The following is a 14470-nucleotide window of genomic DNA, read 5'->3' on the forward strand; positions in this document are numbered from 1 at the left end:
ATCTATCAATCACTATTTTTTCCATAATTGGAGCTTCGAAACTTGGAACATTTTTTGCATTAGAAATCCCATGAGTAGCAACACAACTTTCTAGTTTCGGTCCATATTTGAAGGTGTAAAATGCACGGTAACAAAAATGATATGTTTCCCTCCCTCTAGCCTTCTTATATAGGTAAAGGGGTATCCCACCATGCATGTGAGAGACTCCCAAGTGTCAAAAAGGGATCTCATGTAATCTCAAGTAACCCTCCATGCACTCATGTTAGCCTCCATGTAACTCATGTGAGTTAAGTGGAGTCGAGAAATATATGTATATCCTCTTATTTTTCTTATTTTTACCCTTTTAAAATGTTCCCTTCATATCAAGGTGAGATATAGCTTATTTTTCAAGCCCATGTTTCCATGGAAAACACACATTTGAGACTAAAAAGCTCACATGTCTTTAGATACATTTAAGCCTTCCCATCTCCTTAACAAGTTTAAGGATATACCATCCATTAATGTATGATAGCAATTCTCTCCATATTCTAAAATTATCTCTTTGATATTTATTAATTCAACCTTAGAAATTTCTAATGAGTGCACATCAACCCATTATTTTCCTAGGAGATTTCTAGGGAAACACTTTTCCATTTAATGAGAAATCTAATTTATTATTGCCTTGCACTTAATTATTTCACAAGGCTTGCTAATGTTATTTCACAAGGCTTACATTTGATTATTCCACAAGGCTTGCTAATGTCATTTTACTTCTCTAATCTCTTTGTGATGTGCACATGAGAGTTCCATTTAAATTTTGTACACACTAATCTTGTCTAGCTTGCTTGGAAAATAATCCTTGGATATATATTCAGCCTTATTTCTGAGGCTTGTTATCCAAATCAATATTTTCATGGGTGAGCAGCTCCTCTTCTAATCCTTGCTCTTTAATATTTTCCTCTGAGACGTCCTTGTCTCTCGAGCTCTTTGTACTCTATCGACAGGTGCCTATCGACAGGTGACATTCACGTGGTATATTTCTCTATCAATAAAATATACAATTCAACTTATTTTACGAAAATAAAACTTTTCTTTATTATATCACTGTTTATATACAACAAAGAGATCTACTTGTAGAAGATTAGATTTTCTCTTCTTTTATTACATTTGGATAAGGTATCAAAAATATATCATTCTAACAGTGACTGACTGGAGAGGCGTATAACATTACACCCCCCATTCCAATGAACCACATTTGCTAGTTCTTGTGGTTGTTTCTACATGGTGGATTGCCCACCAACCAGTTTGGCAGGGATCCCTCTTGTTCTAGATGCCCAACTCCATCTAAGACAGTGTATCATTTCTTATGGGAGTGCAAAGGAGCACAAAGGATTTGCATATCTATACCCTAGCTCTTGGTCAGATTGAGAAATGATCCTATCTATATTACTTGGGGTGCTATTGCATGGTTGACTCAATCTTGCCCATGGCTTCTTTTTTAGGGTAGGGGCATAGATCTTGTTATTCTTTGCTAAAGTGGCATAACTCAAAGATGTTTGCTCCAAGCTATCTTGTAGTTACGATACATATACCACCTCCATTGAGTATCGATACCACCTAGGAGATTATCGCTAGTATCATGGCATTGCGCATTTGGAAAACCAGAAGCTTAGAGGCCTTTGAGGGTATTCATGTTTATGACCCCTAGCTTGAAACTAGGGTTTGGGCATGGAAAGAAGAGCTATGGTGGGTGAAATGTGAAGAAAGCCATAGATTAGAGTGTGGAAATGTTGCTTATGACAAGGTTGATGGATGATTAGTGTAAAGCAAGATGAGCATGACTTGGATAGAGTAGAATGCACACTCTTCTCATTACTTGAGGCTCTTAATATAGCCAAATGGTTACATATCATGTGGACTCCATTGATGCCACCTCATCCAAGCAATATCTCAAATATCTCCTCTCTACTAGAGGTTGTTCACACACCTTCACACACACCCCCTTGATACATACTCCTTGTGCATCTAGGCACCACATTTTCAACACCCCCCCTTGGTGCCATCTAGGACACATCTAGGTGTGAGGTACACATCATAGGCATCTTGACCTAACATACAACTAGGCATCTTAGCCTTACACATGAACTAGGCATCTTGGCCTTTACATCATTCTACCATGGCTACATCATCGGTGCCAGCGGGTAGAAACAACACAACAAGATACAAGGGGTGGGTGAAAACTCCATAGCTTCAAAAAAGTGCTTCCATATCCTCCTTTGGAAAGGAGGCCTCCATCACATTCGCTTGTTGAGGTTGATTCTTTGACCAGCAGAGTTGCTTTCCATGTGTCCAAGTTTCCCACACACCGTACATTCAAGCTTTGGTTTATCTTTGAATTTGCATGTGTTGAATGTGTGGCCTAACTTGCCACAATGATTGCATCTAGGCTTGAATTCCCTTTTACTATCATAAAGTGCCAAGTCCTTTGGCATACTCTTCTTTCCTTTCATAGCTAGCAAGCAAAATAGCCTTAGCTTCATCATCATCAAGCGTCTTACCAATAGTGGCAAGCTGTTGTGTAATACTTTTATACTTGTTGATGTGACTTGTTAGATCATGGCTAGTACCTAGGTTGAGTTGATACAATTGCATGAGTAAATTGCATGAGTAAATGAACTTTGGACTGTTTTGCCTATGTACCAAACAACTTGTTTAACTCTTCCCATGTATCCTTGGCCATATGATGAATGACCTCATCATCCAATGCAAGTTCTATGAGTCCCAAGGCCCTCTCATTCTTCTCATCCCATGTAGTTCCTAGGCTTGCTTGAGTGTCCCTCCCTTGAATTATTCCCCATAGATTTTTCTTCATGAGTGCATACATGATCTTTCATTGCCATGTGTGGAATCCAATACCACTAGACTTGATGATTTCATCGTGTGCCATGATGAGTAGGGGATCTTACTAAAGTCCCCGTCTATGCAATGGTACTTGGCAATGTCTACCCTTTACAATGATTGACTCAAGAAGACTTATGACCACTTTGCCTTAGTATGGAGGATGCTTACATACATGCCACATTCATTACTAATTTTCAGAATGCCTCAACTCATGTACATCAATGATGGAATGCATACACACATCAATGAAGGGATTCACTAGTGAGATCTAGGCATTTCAATGAAACTTGGACATGATTTCTCATGAGTTCATGGATGCAAGAGGGTATTTAAGCAAGCCTTCCACCAAACAACTCAGAATAGCTCAAAAGATCACTTGTACTTGTGCCTAGATTAAACTTGAAGTACAGTGATTAAGATTTTAATTAAGTTTCTTCACAATACCTCAAGCTTTTGGCTATGGCAGCTAGGGTACCCTCTGCTCTTTTAGCCAGTGTGGATAGCTCCTAGCCTTGTTTGAGAAGAGGACCCCCAGACGCAGCCTCCCCTCAGTGGAATGATCATGAAAGTCACCGTGTTGGCCACGTTGAAGATTTTCCCCAAATCGCAAAAGCGGTTTTGACTTCTCTACTAATGCCATCGACTACAGGCGTCCATTGTCTAATTGCTCCGAGTTGTGGAATCGCCCTGAGGTCTGCTAGCTCCCTCTAAGAGGGTTTGAAGAGAGATGCCTTGTGGGGGGAGAACTGATAGAAAAACCAGTGGGTAGTCAGGTTGCCATGAGAGCTTAAAACTTGAAGTACTATGATTAAGATTTTAATTAAGTTTCTTCACAATACCTCAAGCTTTTGGCTATGGCAGCTAGGGTACCCTCTGCTCTTTTAGCCAGTGTGGACAGCTCCTTGCCTTGTTTGAGAATCCCTCTGGGGTGAGCTTCTAGAGGACCCCTAGATGCAGCCTCCCCTCAGTGGAATGGTCGTGAAAGTCACCGTGCTAGCCACGTTGAAGGTTTTTCCCGAATCGTAAAAGCGGTTTTGACTTCTCTACTAATGTCGTCGACTATAGGCATCCATCGTCTAATTGCTCCGAGTTGTGGAGTCGCCTTGAGGTCTGCTAGCTCCCTCTAAGAGGGTTTGAAGAGAGATGCCTTGTGGAGGGAGAACTGATAGAAAAACCAGTGGGTAGTCAGGCTACCATATGAGAGCTTAAAAGGGATAAGATGGAGATTAAGGCTAAATTAAAGAAGAGATTAGTGTGAGACCTCAAGTGAATGATTTTGGGGAAAGGATGAAGGGGATTCAAGGATTATAAGTGCTCTGATACCAACTTGAAACTAGGGTTTGGGCATGGAAAGAAGAGCTATGGTGGGTGAAATGTGAAGAAAGCCGTAGATTAAAGTGTGGAAATGTTGCTAATGACAAGGATGATGGATGATTAGTGTAAAGCAAGATGATCACGACTTGGATGGGGTAAAATGCACACTCTTCTCATTACTTAAGGCTCTTAATATAGCCAAATGGTTACATATCATGTGGACTCCATTGATGCCACCTCATCCAAGCAATATCTCAAATATCTCCTCTCTACTAGAGGCTATTCACACCTTCACACACCCCCCCTTGATAAATACTCCTTGTGCATCTAGGCGCCACATTTTCAACACCCTAATGTATCTACAATATATGGAGTGATAAAGTTTATACTCTTTTGGTCACCCAAGCCCATATGCATAGATCTTCTACAGCTAGTCAAACAAAACGCAACAAATTTATGAGAGGGTGGAACCATGGTATTTTCTTCTCCTCCACTCCTATGGAACTTTTCTAGTAGCATACTGCCCCCCAATGGTTGAGATCTCCCTACCTTTTATTTTGGGATCTCCCTTTATATGATTTTATATTACTTAATAGAAGTCCCTTTTTTAGAAAAAAACACACACACAAATACATACATACATACATATATATATATATATCTAGTTTGTATACACCTTATATCTCCACCGCATTAACATGATATTTTCAATAACCTTTTCAACATATTTTTTTCTCAAACCGCATCAAATGAAGTTGGATCGCTAGGTATGGGGAAGGTAGCATTCCTAACCCCTTGCCTAGGAGAGGAGTCTATATTCTGAAGGTTAATGGAGATGTGACTTTTTCCATCTTTCAAGGACCCTGACACTTATATCCATCGTCCTCAAGAGAGTTATCTTGGAATAAATAAATAAAGAGTTACCTTGGAATCTAGGTGAGAGAGACAAAGCCCAAACCATAGCTAGCTCAAGAGAGTTATCTTGGAATAAATAAATAAAGAGTTACCTTGGAATCTAGGTGAGAGAGACAAAGCCCAAACCATAGCTAGCTCCTTATGTAAGTATGGAAGGTGGAATTGCATTTAACAAAGCAAGCAACCAGATACATAAATCGTTTGGGCCCTGACAGATAAGTAGATGCCAAGTGGTAAATACATGCTGACATTCATGCAAAAAACCATAACTACAAGGTTTTCCTCAACCCTATGGTGTGTTCTTGAAGACACCTGAAGATCACAGGGCTACAAAAAGCCTGATTGATTTACATCACCTCACAAGCTAAGCAATTGCTTCCTGAACATGCACGAATGAGGTTTTTACAAGCCTGTTGTCTTTATTTAGCGCACGAAAAATCATACAACACTGACTGCAGCAGGGTGTGCAATGGCAGTTCATCACCTCATCATTTTATCAGAGCCACTGAAGATTTTTCTCAGACCTCCCCTGAAACAGGCTACCAAGGATTCTCTCCAAGCTCTGAGCAGAGTACTTGGCATACTTGCTCTTACTACCATCTTGCTCCAAGAGAGGACCATAGCTCTGAAGGTAAGTCCTGTAGGCTGGGACTATGGCTTTCACCACCTTTACACACAACTTCTCTCGCAGCTCGGCATCAGGGACAATCCACTTGGTATGTTTCTGGTAGAGGTCCTCAAATGCAGCATTAAATGCTTTGAGCTTGGTTTTCAGAAGGTCGCGGGCAGCAGCTCTGCTACCAGTCAAGGTGGTGAACCCTGGGATGTTGAGATGCTGGATTGCCTTGGCCCAACCTTCCTTCATGTACAGAGAAATTTGAAGTTCAGCTTGCTGCTGTTGCTCTCTAAGCCAAAACTCCCCCACAAGGGCCTTAAGCTCTGGAGCTTGGCAATTCACTGAGAGGTACCAGTAGTTATTACAGAGAAAGAGGTGAAAAAGGACAGGCTCCTTGTCTTTGAATAAGCTTGCCCAGTCATCGAAGTTGAGGACCAGAGTTTTCATGATGCCGAGCACAGCTTTAGAGAGCAGACTGTCAGTGCTCTTCTTCTCCACCACATCATCTTTCCAGCTATGGCAAATGGCGAGCACCTGAGTGATGATAGGTCTGTAGAAGTCTCCCACCAGGTGCTTGACATAGCTTAGCACAAAGCTCGAAACACTAGGCAAGCTTCCATCAATGGGGGGTTGAATCCCTCTCTGCTTCTCTACTTGTTGCTTGAGCTCCAAAAAGATGCCATGAGCCACTTGCACTATCAACTTCAGCAAATCTCTGGTTCTCTGCTGGGTTTCCTTGCATCCCAGACCCCCAAAAAGCTTCGCAAAGCTTGACCTCAAATTATTCATAGCCTCAAACATGTCAAGCAGCTTAAAGAGCTTCTGCGGCTCATCCCTGCTCCTGGCCACCACCTCTCCAAATTGAAAGAACTCCATAATCCCCCCAGCTTCAGCAATTCTGCCAAAGCTTTCTTCCCAGTCTTCATAGCCCAGCTTCCCTAACACCTGAATGCACAGCTGGTACTCTGGCTCATACAGCGATTTCACAACCAACTCAATATGCTGTGTCCATGGACCTATATACATTTCTACAGTTTCCCATTCAAGCTTGGTTCCACATTTGAGATGGAGGTAGTCCAGTGGAAGAGCCTTCAAGCTGTCTCTGATGACTCTGATGCGAGTTTCTATGTAGAGGTCAACAAATCTCTGTCTGCGTCCATTGGACACCAGTTTTTGCACAATGAGGTGTAGGCTTCTGGATGTCTGGGAAGGAAGCGTTTTGTTCCTCCCAGCATCCCCCTTTCGAGCAGATTTGCTTGCAGAAGTGAGCACACACAAGCTCGCCATGGACAGAATCCTTTGCAGTTCAGCCTCTAGCCTATCTAGAGATGCTGAGTGAAGCCCTCCATCCAGCTTTGTCCGGTCTCCACCGCTTAGCCATGCCTGCAGGACTTCTAGATGAGAGGAGATTCTTCTCATGGGGGCATCTTGGAGGACCTGGTTATGCTCTAGGAACTCCACCATTTCTTGAAGCCATTCGATAGCCATGGGGCAGTTCTGGGACAGGAAAGAGGAGGCCTCTTCAAGGCGAGAGATGAGGCCCATGTAGCCAATGAGGTCATGTTGGGGTTCATGTAAGAGGGATCTTTCAAAATCATGCATGGCATCAAATACCTTGAGTACAGCAGAGGCGGGGGCGACTGCCTTGTCGATGTTAATGGCGAGGTCATCCAAAACGTTCCTGTAAGACCGCAAAGGCTCAAAGGCAACTTCTAGGGATGGGATGCGCTTGGCTACGCACTGCAGGCGGGGGGCAGCCTTGCACAGGTCGTCTTCTAAGCTGCAAGACTTCTGCAGAGCCATGTGCAGCCTGTTCCGAGCTCTCAGAAGCTCTGAAAAGCTGGCATTCTCCAAGGAAACTGAAGAAACTCCCTCTTTGCTGTTCACCTCCGCCATAGCTTCTACCAAAAAAGCTCTGCTGCAAGTCAGCGCTTTTCATCAAAGCTGTTTCCCGCGCAAACCTTTTCTTGCCTTTTCAAGCTTAGCAAGAAAATCTCTCCTAAGGTACACAATGTAAGCCTTTCTTGAGTCCTAGAAGAGGTTCTGAGTACTAAGCACACTCGTTGTTTACTGCCATGTCGACTGCAACATGTGGCCAAGGTTTCTGTAGAAGCTACGGCCGCTCCGCTTCACAGAAGCATGGAAAAGGAGAGAAGAAGGTGGAAAATCTGCCTTACAGATGCGATGTTAAGGCCTCTTTCTGGAGCACCGTTGTCAAAGTATGCGCAGCACGTAGGCAATCAGCATCATTCCTTGCGGCCAGCATTAGGCATGGGGGGCAAAAGCTTACACGAGATCGCCATAGCTGGGGCCTCCGACAAGCTTGATGCAAACGCTAGCAAAACAACTAGCTGATTCCCGTGCACTGAGAGCACAAACTGTTTGCTTTTCTCGTACTTTCTCCCCTTGGGTGCAGCAGCCATGGCAGCTTCTCTACGTCTCTGAGCTGTTCGAGATTCTGCTACTTCACCTTTCTGTTGAGGATTCTGCGATTGCGAAAGAGGTGTTTTCTCGACATGCTCGCCTGACAGTCCAGCTTTTTTGTTGGTGGGTGGGTAGTACCAGTCATGAAAAAAAAAATTATTTTTATTTATTTTTTAAATGGGTGGCTTTTATATTAACTAAAAAAAAGAAAAATACATCAATCGATATATATTCGAACACACAGACATACCCACGTCGTATGGCATCGAACCCGGGTCCTCTCGTTGGAACCCAACAGTTCTACCAACTCAACTACGCGCCCATAGAACAAAGAGACTTGGGCTTTTTACACCTTATAGGTCCTCTTTGAGAAGATTCATGTTCCTAATAAAGGACACAAATTCAGTATCTTTGTGCATCAGAGCATGCATTCTTCTTCAGCCACCTCTCAAAATCTTGGAGCAAAGTTCCTCTCATTGGCCAGAATTTTTTTCCTAAAACAATCTTCTTCCTCTTCTCGGACTTGGACTATTTCGTCAGATTCATGTACCAACTTCTGCGCTTGACATAGTTATAAAGCCGTCTCAATTCCCTGTCTCATCAGCATAGATAAACCTTCCCTTGAACCCGAAACAATGTTGAGATATGATTTAGCAAAAACACATGCATTTTAGCTAATCCAAACAGCCCAAAGATATTCAACACATATGAAATTCCAAAGTGCAGTCGACATGCCACCAGTGCTAAAATTTGAAGCCTTCAAAGGGCATCAAAACCCTACAAATCTTCTATAAAAAGCCTCTTAGATGACAGGGTTGCAAAAGAAGGCCACAATAGGACCCAAAATCTTTTTTTGCTTCAATTTTCATCGAATATTCTTCCCTATTTAAACCAAGGGTCTGGTAGCTTATTTTTGGGCTGCTCCATTAATTAATGCCACATTCACTGTAGTGCACAGTATCTCCCATGTTATAACTCCCATGCAATAACAAGGAGGAGTGAGGGAGAGGGCTCCTCTTTCGAGGCACCCCCTTGCACTGGTGTCTATCTATTTGTGGGATGCTAGGTGCCATCTTGATTTCTCTCTATTAGTAGGGTGACAGTGTGCTTTCTGTCTGGCTGAGGTACCAAGTGCCATGTTGCTTTCTATCTATTTGTGTTTATGTGTATTGCTTTTAGTATGTTTGTGTGTATGTGTGTTGCTTTATGTATGTTTGTGTCTATGTGTGTTGGCTTCTAGGTGCTAATATGTCTGCTCCTAAGCGTGCTAGGCATCCTTTAGCTAGTAATACAAATGTTGCAACCTATGAGGATATCACTAGAACTTCCGCAGATCCAACTATTGTGCTACCTACTTTTCCATATAGTGTTACTTCACCTAATGGAGAGTAGCTTGGTAATTTGTGTTTGATAAAGAACAAGGCTAGGTCATCAGCATCCACCCCAAGTGTTAAGACCACTCCTTCGAAGACAAAAATCCTCGAAGCCTCTATTACCATCAGTGTGGGCAATGGTGACATGGATCTTGTTTATTAGAAACCCTTGGAGCAATTCATCCGTGGCTTTTTGCATTGGAAAAGGGTGGTACATTGAGTCATGTGCATTTTCAAATGGTTGTTCAAGTCATGGGCTCCTCCTTGCTAAGTATTAGCAAGCTCATCAAGAAGTACATAGGTTGGGATGTGTCCAAACTATCGGGCGAGATTGTCATTGTGTAAGGATCTTAGGTAAGTTCCCTAACACACTTATGAAGGCATGCTAGGCTATTATATGAAGGATTTTCATAAGCCCTACGTTAGATTCTTTTGCCACAATGTCATTCCTGAGAAATCACAAGGGGGCATGAGCAATATGCACTTTATGGATAAGGTTATTTAAAAAATAAAGTTTCTTTATCGTCTACCAACCTGTTTAATCACACATGTGTACATGGATAATTACATACCAAAAGGCTTAGTGCGACCCTTGTGTCAACCTTATTGTGTATGCTTATACTGGGAAGTACTACCCCACTACAAATTAGATTATCCTAAAGATAAGCAATGGCATGGATAAGAGAAGGAGGGCTACATCAGTGTGGAAAGTTGTGAAAATGCCGCATGTTACTCAATGCATAGACTTTGATGAAATCTTCGTTTTTGGAAATGTTCTTTTAGTTACTTCAAGGATGGTTGTGGTCTTGATAGGGGAAAGAATGCTATGGTGATGGTCTCGAAGAAGAAAGAGGAGACAAAGAAAATGATGTACTCGGTAGTAAAGGCAACCCAATACCCTTGGATAGCGATGATAAAGAAGCTTCTTGCCCCGACTACACCGACAAATATTCTTCCATGTGAAAGAAAATCAACCTACAAAGCCTATTGTTGAGTCTCATGATTTTGTGCCTTTTCTGTCTAGCCAAAAAGGCAAGGAGATGGTTTTTATGTAGTGTGTTGTAATCTGTCATCGGATCTCACTTTTTAGGCTTTGGTGTAACAACATCTGTACATAATATATAAGGTTTTCCGTGTGTGAAAAACTATTTACTATAATCTTTTCTAAATTTAATTTTATTTCATCTTTGATGAAACTAAATTTATAAACTTTAATTTTAGAAGTTATTGTAATTTAAGTAATTCCAAATGTGAGACTTTTTAACTAATTACATATAAACCTTACCAATAAAACCTTGGACTTTACTTAGAATCTTACACTAAGAGTGATTAGGAGACCCTCACAAAATTAATTAATTGATAAGAGTGAACATGAGACCCTCACAAAAGGCTAGGATTTTGAAAATTTCTTTAAATTTTACACAAACATATATATTTTGAAGTTCAATCTAGTTTATGGCCTTCAAGTTGAAGGTTAGACTAGGCCTTCAAATTTTAGCCCTCGTGGGTATAGTCATAGTGTGATTCCAGGGAGGCCAAGTAGTAAACCAAACTACTAGTGTTTATAGAAAACCTACAAACCATATACCATGTACATGTAACATTTTTGTTTCCACCTTTAAAATTTAGTTTCTCAATTTCAACAAATCTATAAAATTTTAGGCATTTTAGTTATATTTTAGCTCTAAATTTCCAAATTCTCAACAAAACAATTATGAGTCCAAGTTGTGTGATTTGTTCAAAAAAAATTTGGGAACACTCCCTGGTACTACAATCTCTCTTCTTTTTAGTGATCCAAGAGAGGGTTTTCAAATATATGCCACAAGGCTTTATTTCTAAAAAATGATTCAATGAGAAGAGGACACATCTACAAAATTATTCTAGCATCTACTAAGGGGGTAAATCATGGATGTATACAATAGTGGTGTAAACCCCTATAGTACACTCAGAAAATGTAGGATCTTTTCTAAAAACACAACTTAAGCTTGATAGAAAGCAATGATAGAGGGAAGAGGAGTATATTACACTAAGGGATATAAGGATGGTTCATTCCACAAGCACGATGGTTATCAAAGTGCTAAGCCCATGGTTGTAAGGTAAGGGGGTAAACACTATTGAACTATGTGAAGACAGCCTCAAAGTGCATTTATATGGGTCTGGAGGATGCGGGGTGGGGTGTCCATCACTAGACTGAATGAGTAGGTCCATGGTCATAACCAGTGCCACCGTCAATGTGTAGACTTGGACCATAAACAAATACTAGAAGTTACAATGCAGTCACAATATCTTAGGACCTCACCTCCCATAATCTTGATCTTCACTAGATGTATCAATGACTTGGAGGAATTGTTCTAATTTGACGTCGACTGCCCGATTTTTGCCCAAATGTGGTGACTGGTCTTTTGCGTCGTTCTTCGTCTACACACCGAATCGGGCCAAGCCCTTTTCTGAGCACTTTTAGTGCATGTCCTATGGCATCTGCAGCTTGAAGATCATGGGCTTTCATCAAGTACGTGCTTCACAGCATTGAAAAGACCAGACGATGACATCTAGCACCGAGTTTTGGAGAAATTAAGGTATTATTTCCAAATAGCCTACTCCTCTCATCAAAGCCATCCAATGTATGTGAAAAGCCCCATTAAGAATTTCTCCTACAAGCTCAATTGAAGGCTCCAATTTCCCAAGCTTGCTAATCATAATTTTTGGGCATTAATTTTATCATTAAGATTGGGATTAATTGAGGGTAAAATTGAAAAATTGGAACTAAATCTTGCATTAAGAAGTCATCACTTACATTTAAATCTCCCTTGTATTGAGATTAGACACTGACCTTGAGTAGTACTCAAGTGTTGAGACCTTCTCAACCCTAGAATGACTACTTCAACACTTGAGTAGTACTCAACTGTTAAGACCTCCTCAGCCCCAAAATGACTACTTCATTTGTGATTGATAAGTGCAAAGGGGATTAGCTATCATTGCATTAGGATTGGGAGATGGATTTATCCATCACATTGCATCACAAGATATATCTAAGGGTGCTTGGGATGAGCTAGAGAAATTGTTTGGGGCAAAGAAAAATAATTCAAAAATAAGCTTGAAAATACAATTCTTTGGCTTGGACATTAAGGATAGTGAATCACTTTCAGCACACCTTAACAAAATGAAGAGTATAACTCAACAATTGGTTGGCATTGGGGCACTAATAGAAGAAGAGGATGCCATAGCCATATTGTTAAAAATCATGACACTTGAGGATTATGGGCCCTTAGTGGCTACCTTGAAGAACCAACCATTACAGGAGTGGAAATAACACTCATAGAAGAAGAGAAGTAGATTCAAGGAAAGACAATTCAAGCTACATCGAGTGAGGAGAAAGTGCTCTTCTCAAGAGAAGTAGATTCAAGGAAAGACAATTCAAGCTACATCGAGAGTGAGGAGAAAGTGCTCTTCTCAAGAGAACCAAGACCAAGGACCAGAGAAGGACCAAGGACAAGGATGACAAGAAATACTTTCCCATTTCCCTTTGGGAATATCCAATGGATGAAGCAAACCTCCAACCTTGAGACACTCATGTTTATTGACTTGGAATTTCTTGCATTTCAGCACGAAGTCTTGGACGTTCTTAAACAAACTAGGCAAATAAAACTATCTTTTAACTAGTGCATAGGTCTTATGTATCCCATGACGACCAACACTCACACTATCATGACCTTCAATAATAATTTGGCATTGAAAATCACCAATAGTTGGTACATAGACTCTACCTTTCTATAGAGAAGGTATTCATCATCAAAGGAATAGTGTTTGTACTTTTGCCCCCGACGAACTTTATCACCCCCAAATGAACCCATGTCAAATGGTTGTGAAGGGTCCACCCCTAAGCTCTCCATCTCGGTACATAACCTAGGAGACTCGCCTAGTCTCTTTGGACTAATTCGCACTACTCTTCTCGTGGAAACCTTGGCTTGTTGCTCTAGATTAGCATCTAGTTAAATACTCTACCACACTGATAATGTAATGCTTCTTGTTTCTAGTCCCCTGTAAAAGAGGCCCAATAACATCCAAACCCCACTTAACACCATATTAGTGAATTTGGAAATTTCCCAATTCCCATTTTTGAATACTTAAAAAAGAGGACATGGATAACATGTTTGTAAGTTTCTCAAAACCCTATCATATGACCTATCATTGGAAAGCTCTTGAAAAATGGAATCTAAAGAGCTATAAAGCGCACATTTTGGATTAGTGGTGTTCAAGTTATGGTTAATCCAAACTTTTGACCACATGTCCCAAAGTTGTGGGAAATTCCCATATTCCCCAATATGGTGTTACTTCTCAAAAGCTTCATAGCTCAAAATATGATGCATACACTCTGGAATTAATATTTCTTTTTTGAAAATCTTAACACTCATGAACTCTTGCACCAATGATTAATGTCTATGTTCATGCTTGGCCACATAAGCTTTGATCCCAATATTTTCCTCTTGGTGATGTCAGTTCCATTAATGACCTCCACACACTTTTTCATGGCAAGCTTTCAATCAATCTTAGATATCATCTTGACATAGCACTCTTCTTATAATAGCATCTCTCGTTCCTTTGTGATGAAGGTGATTACCAATAAATACATACCTCATGGCTTTCTTGATAACAACTCTCCTCTTTGAAGAATCTAAGTCTTTCCTTGCAAAACCTATTAGAAAAATATACTCTTTCTCATAAAGAGACTCTCTACCTTGATACAAAGGCTCATGGATCATTATAGCATGCACATCCTTGGTAAAAACTTGATTTACTAATTCATGATCCCTCTTGTTGTCATCCCTAGACACATGCCATATTTGAGAGGCTTGAAAACTATTAAGAAGCTTTCTCACCTTGAAAAACCAACCCTTCATCTCGTCTTTGTTGACCTTCCAAGTGCCTTGTACATGTCTTATGATAAACA

General features: G+C 40.8%; 1 pseudogene; it reads right to left on the reverse strand.

The window, feature by feature from the left end:
* Window positions 1-5317: 5317 nt before the first annotated feature.
* Window positions 5318-8199, reverse strand: LOC147608443 (exocyst complex component EXO70A1-like; annotated as a pseudogene).
* Window positions 8200-14470: the final 6271 nt, after the last annotated feature.

This window comes from Cibotium barometz, chromosome 53 (genome assembly GCF_041138505.1).
Source record: "Cibotium barometz isolate CiBa-2024 chromosome 53, ASM4113850v1, whole genome shotgun sequence".
In the NCBI taxonomy this organism is placed as follows: domain Eukaryota; kingdom Viridiplantae; phylum Streptophyta; class Polypodiopsida; order Cyatheales; family Cibotiaceae; genus Cibotium; species Cibotium barometz.